We start from the raw sequence: 7089 nt of genomic DNA, 5'->3' as shown, positions 1-7089 counted from the left end.
ATGGTAGGGTAGCGAGGCACGTATTGTATTGTTGCTATCAAGGGTAAAAAGATGGGGTTTTCATCATATTGCTTGAGTTTATCCCTCTACATCATGTCATCTTAAGGCGTTATTCCGTTCTTATGAACTTAGTACTCTAGATGCATGCTGGATAGCGGTCGATGTGTGGAGTAATAGTAGTAGATGCAGGCGGGAGTCGGTCTACTTGACACAGACGTGATGCCTATATTCATGATCATTGCCTTGGATATCGTCATAACTTTGCGCTTCTCTGTCAATTGCTCGACAGTAATTTGTTTACCCACCGTATGCTTTCTTTCAAGAGAGAAGCCTCTAGTGAAACATATGGCCCCCGGGTCTATTTTCCATTATATATTTTCAGATCTATAAACCAAAAAATACCTTGCCGCAATTTATTTGTTTTTACTTTGTTTTACGTTTTAGTAATCTATTATATCCATCTCTATCAGATCTCATCCTTTGCAAGTGATCGTGAAGGGATTGACAACCCCTTTATCGCGTTGGGTTCAAGTGTTTGATTATTTGTGTAGGTGCATAGATTGGAGACTTTCATGTACCTCCTACTGGATTGATACCTTGGTTCTCAAACTGAGGGAAATACTTATCTCTACTTTGCTGCATCACCCTTTACTCTTCAAGGAAAAAATCAATGCAAGCTCGAAAAGTAGCAGGAAGAATTTCTGGTGTCGTTGCCGGGGAGGTTCTACTATTGGGGAACGTAGTAATAATTCAAAATTTTCCTACGTGTCATCAAGATCAATCTAGGAGATGCTAGCAAAGAGAGAGAGGGAGTGCATCTTCATACCCTTGAAGATCGCTAAGCGGAAGCGTTACAAGAACGCGGTTGATGGAGTCGTACTTGCGGCGATTCAAATCGCGGAAGATCCGATCAAGCGCCGAACGGACGGCGCCTCCGCGTTCAACACACGTACAGCCCGGGGACGTCTCCTCCTCCTTCTTGATCTAGCAAGGGGAGAGGAGAAGTTGAGGGAGAGCTCCGGCAGCACGACGGCGTGGTGCTGGTGGTGGGGCTCGTGGTTCTCCGGCAGAGCTTCGCTAAGCACTACGGAGGAGGAGGTGTTGGAAGAGGGAGGGGTTGCGCCAGGAAAGGGGTTGCGGCTGCCGTCTCTCTCCCTCACTATATATAGGGGGAAGGGGGAGGAGGAGGCGCCCTAGGGTTTCCCTAGGGGAGGGGCGGCGGCCACATGGGAAACCCTAGGTGGGTTTGGGCGCCCCCACCCCTAGGAAACTAGCCCCCCAAGCCGGGAGGGGCGCTTGCCCTAGGGGAAGCGTCCCCACCTCTCTAGGTTACGTGAGAGGGGGTGGGAGGGGCGCACAGCCCTCCCCTTGGCCCATAAGGCCCCCCAACGCTTGTCGGGGCCTCCGAAACACCTTTCGGTCACGCTGGTCGTCACCCGGTACTCCCAGAACAATTCCGGGCTCCAATATCGTTCGTCCAATATATCGATCTTCACCTCCGGACCATTCCAGAGTTCCTCGTCACATTCGTGATCTCATCCGGGACTCCGAACAACCTTCGGTAACCACATACTATTTCCCATAACAACTATAGCATCACCGAATGTTAAGTGTGTAGACCCTACGAGTTCGGGAACCATGCAGACATGACCAAGACACCTCTCCGGCCAATAACCAATAGCGGGATCTGGATACCCATATTGGCTCCCACATATTCAACGATGATCTCATCGAATGAACCACGATGTCGGGGATTCAATCAATCCCGTATACAATTCCCTTTGTCCATCAGTATGTTACTTGCCCGAGATTCGATCGTCGATATCCCCATACCTCATTCAATCTCGTTACCGGCGAGTCTCTTTACTCGTTCCGTAACGCATGATCCTGTGGCTAACTCCTTAGTCACATTGAGCTCATTATGATGATGCATTACCGATTGGGCCCAGAGATACCTCTCCGTCATATGGAGCGACAAATCCCAGTCTCGATTCGTGCCAACCGAACAGACACTTTCGGAGATACCTGTAGTGCACCTTTATAGCCACCTAGTTACGCTGTGACGTTTGATACACCCAAAGCATTCCTACGGTATCCGGGAGTTGCACAATCTCATGGTCTAAGGAAATGATACTTGACATTAGAAAAGCTCTAGCAAATGAACTACACGATCTTGTGCTATGCTTAGGATTGGGTCTTGTCCATCACATCATTCTCCTAATGATGTGATCCCGTTATCAACGACATCCAATGTCCATGGTCAGGAAACCATATCCATCTATTGATCAACGAGCTAGTCAACTAGAGGCTTACTAGGGACGTGTTGTGGTCTATGTATTCACACATGTATTATGGTTTCCGATTAATACAATTATAGCATGAACAATAGACAATTATCATGAACAAGGAAATATAATAATAACCATTTTATTATTACCTCTAGGGCATATTTCCAATAGTCTCCCACTTGCACTAGAGTCAATAATCTAGTTCACATCGCCATGTGATCAACACTCATAGTTCACATCGCCATGTGACTAACACCCGAAGAGTTTACTAGAGTCAATAATCTAGTTCACAACACCATGTGATTAACACTCAATGAGTTCTAGGGTTTGATCATGTCATGCTTACGAGAGAGGTTTTAGTCAACGGGTCTGCAACATTCAGATCCGTGTGTTCTTCGCAAATCTCTATTTCATATTGTAGATGTTGCTACTATGCTCCACTTGGAGCTATTACAAATGGTTGCTCCACTATACGTATCCGGTTTGCTACTCAGAGTCATCTAGATAGGTGTTAAAGCTTGCATCGACGTAACCCTTTACGTCAAACTCTTCATCACCTCCATAATCGAGAAACATTTCCTAATTCCTAAGGACAATTTTGACCGTTGTCCAATGATCCACTCCTGGATCACTCTTATACCCCCTTGCCAGACACATGGCAAGGCACATCGCGGTACATAGCATGGCATATCGTATAGAGCCTATGGCTAAGGCATAGGGGACGACTTTCGTCCTTTCTCTTTCTTCTGCCATGGTCGAGCTTCTAGTCTTAACTTCACACCTTACAACTCAGGCAAGAACTCCTTTGATTGATCCATCTTGAACTCCTTCAAGATCATGTCAAGGTATGTGCTCTATGAAAGTCTTATCAGGCGTCTTGATCTATCTCTATAGATCTTGATACCCAACATGTAAGCAGTTTTACACATGTCTTCCTTTGAAAAACTCCATTCAAACAACCCTTTATGCTCTCCATAAATTCTACATCATTTACGATCAACAATATGTCATCCACATATACCTATCAGAAATTTTGTAGTGCTCCCACTCACTTTCTTGTAAATACAAATTTCTTGCAAACTTTGTATAAACCCAAAAAGCTTTGATCACCTTCATCAAAGTGTATGATCCAACTCTGAGATGCTTGCTCCAGTCCATAGAAGGACCGCTGGAGTTTGCATACCTTTTAGCATCCTTAGGATTGACAAAACCTTCTGGTTGTATCACATACAGCCTTAAGGAAACTTTGTTTTGACATCCATCTGCTTGATTTTGTAAATGAAAATGTAGCAACTGCTAGCATAATTCTAACAGACTTTAGCATTGCTATGATTGAGAGAATCTCATCATAGTCAACTCCTTGAACTTGTCGAAAACTTCTTTGAGACAAGTCAAGCTTCACAAATGGTGATATTACCATCAACGTCTGTCTTCTTCTTAAAGATCCATTTATTCTCAATGGCTTATCGATCATCGGGCAAGTCCATATTTTGTTCTCATACATGGATCCTATCTCGGATTTCATGGCTCCTAGCCATTTGTTGGAATCCGGGCCCACCATCGCTTCTCCATAGCTCATAGGTTCATCATTGTCCAACAACATGACCTTTAAGACAGGGTTACCACTCAGAAGTTGTACACACCCTTGTCGACCTACGAGGTTTGATAGTAATTTGATCTGAAGCTTCATGGTCATCATCATTAGCTTTCTCTTCAACTAGCGTAGTTGCCACAGAAACATCTTTCTGTGCTGCGCTACTCTTTGGTTGAAGTGATGGTTCAACAACCTCATCAAGTTCTATCTTCCTCCCACTCAATTCTTTCGAGAGAAACTCTTTCTCGAGAAAGGACCTGTTCATAGTGACAAAAACTTTGCCCTCAGATCTGATATAGAAGGTATACTCAATCGTCTTCTTTTGTTATTCTATGAAGACACAATTTTCCGCTTTGGGTACAAGCTTTTCTGGCCGAAGCCTATCGACATAAGCATCGTAGCCCCAAATCTTAAGAAACAACAACTTAGGTTTCTTGCCAAACCATAGTTCATACGGTGTCGTCTCCATAGACTTACACTACCGGAATCAGCTTCTTTCCCGTCCGCCATGGCGGACGGCAAAGGCATAGATCACGAACGGCAAACTTCTTTGTCATCCGCTAGCGGACGGCAAAATATCCGGATGAACATGTGCCAGCAAAGGATTATGTCGTCCGCCATCCGAGGCCGGCAGACGGCAAAGACAGCAGATGGCAGTGCGGTGGCGTGAGAGCTGTTAGGGGGTTAACGACGCTCTTTGCCGTCCGCCAGTGGATGGCAAAGAGTCAAAGCTCTTTGCCGTCCACTGACAGATGGCAAAGAGCCCAGCTAGGCAGCACTGGGAAGCCGCCACGTGTCCAGATATGCCGTCCGCCAGCAGACGGCAAAGAAGTTTGAATCTTTGTCGTTTGCCGGCAGACGGCATAGCTGGTCACTTTGCCGTCTGCCAGCGGATGACAAACTGACCAAATAGGCAGCCAGTGTTCCTAGTTTGCACAGGTGACTGCCACGTGTCCTCTTTGCCATTTGCTAACGAACGACATATCTCTTTGCCGTCTGCTAGTGGACGGCAAAGAGGCTATATATCCCCTGTTTTTTTAAATCCCATTAATTAGACATGGTTTCAAACACAGATATACATGCATACATATCCAACAGCATGTCCAACAACATATTTAATCAAATCCAACAACATAGGTCAACAAAGTCCAATATATCCATATATACATAACCAGAAACAAGTTTCCAACAACATATCAAAACAAGTTTTCATAAACAACAAGGAAGCACCAGAAGAATAGTACACTCCATGAATCCAAGCTTCCTCATGTAAAGCAAATCTGCAAATTGGGAAAGATGAAAGTTAGAAGAAGAAGAAGAAGACTATTTAGAAGAAGAAAAAGTTTTTTTTCTTCTCTTTCTTTTTCTCCTCTCCTCTTCTTTATCTTCTTCTTCTTCTAACTAAGGTAGGTAAAAATGTCATTTTATTGCTAAGTTAGGTAAAAATGTTAAGTGTAGGTCATTTTAGAGCTAAGCTAGGTAAATAGGTCATTTTGGAGCTTAGTTAGGTTATTATGTCATTTTCGAGGAAAATAAGCTAAGTCTATATCATTTTGGAGCTAACAACGATTATCATGCCATTTTTTACCTAAGTATGTTAAGTATGTCATAAATGAACTGAATAAGCTAAGTATAGCTCATTTTTTTATCTAACTTAGGTAATTATGCCATTTAGGAGGAAATAAGCCAAGTATCCATTTGTAAAGCAAAACACTAGAGAAAACTTACCCTAATCACAACAAATGTGATGAAGATCGCAACTAAGGTAACAATTGATCCAACGGCATAATGATACCAAGCCTCATTATCAATGGCATATTTTTGGGCAATTTGAGGAAATGCCACACCTTTCCTGAGACTTTGCTCCTATAGCACATCTTTCATTTTTTTTTGGATTAAATAGCACACCTTTGATTGATAGCTAGACAAAATATCACAAATTGATATCTTTTCCTTTCTTTCCACGTCCAGCCCACTCCTGATATTTGTTAGGACGAATTTTACCTCAGCTTATATGAAACGATCAACTTCTCTCAAAAAATGAAATGACAACACAGGACACAAGAGCACCGCGCTGCCGCAGTGATGTGCCTCCTCCCAGCCGCCGCCGCTGCCGCCTCGCCATGCCTTCTTCCCAGCACCACCACCTTGCCGTGCTTCCTCCCTGGCGCACCGCCGCCTTACCGTGCTTAATTCCGTCGTCCAGTCGTCCTTCTTCTTCTCCTCCCCTGACGCATCCACACATACGTATGTTCTGCCATGTACATGATACATCCATCCCGTGTGTCCCCTCGTCCAACTATACATCAATACATGTTTCATTCATCCAATCTGAATTTTGATCACGTCCATATGAACTTATGAAGAAGCATCCATGTCTTCTTGTACCAGTTACTACAGCCATCAAGAAGTAACAAAGCTGGTGTGTGTCACTAGTATTTGAGACATATACTAACAAAGCTAGCAGCTAGAGGAACGAGCAGCTACACCAGGCTCCATCGGACGTGTACCGCGAGTACTTCTCCAGCTAGCAGAGCAATGAGCGGCTACGCCTGGACGGTCGGATTGGAACAACCAAACAGGCGGCAAGTGGGGGAGGAGGAATCGTGAGGTGGTGGTGCAGGGAAGGAGGCACGGCGGGGCGGCGGCTTATCCGGACGAGACACGGCGAGGCGGCAGCGTTGGGGAAGGAGGCACGGTGCCGCAGCGGCGCACTGCTTCGTCACTCTGTCTCCTTGCGTTGATCGTTTCGATCTGAGGGCAAATTCGTCCTAACAAATATAAGGTGTGGGCTTGGATGTGGAAAAGGAGGAAAATTATCGGTTTGTGGTATTTTGTGTAGCAATCAATCAAATGTGTGCTATTTAATCCAATAAAAAAAAAGATGTGCTATAGGAGCAAAGTCCTGGGAAAGGTGTGGCATTTTTTCAAATTGCTCCATATTTTCTAATCTTCTTAAGCTTCAGGCGCATTGCATCTATCTTCAAGCGCATTGCATTCATCTTCATCTTGTGATCATCGATGACATCGGCAACATACAACTCCAATGTCATCTTCTCTTCTTCAATTCTTTTATTTTTTTCTTTCAAATACTCATTTTCTTTTTCAACTAAATTTAACTTCTCGGCAAGAGGGTCTGTTTCAAATTCCGGTTCACATATCTCCTAGATTAAAATATCTCTATGTCAACTTGATGGCCATAATTGT

Source organism: Triticum urartu, chromosome 5A (genome assembly GCF_056163025.1).
Source record: "Triticum urartu cultivar PI428250 chromosome 5A, HENAU_Tu73, whole genome shotgun sequence".
Lineage (NCBI taxonomy): Eukaryota > Viridiplantae > Streptophyta > Magnoliopsida > Poales > Poaceae > Triticum > Triticum urartu.
This window is presented reverse-complemented; position numbering follows the sequence as displayed.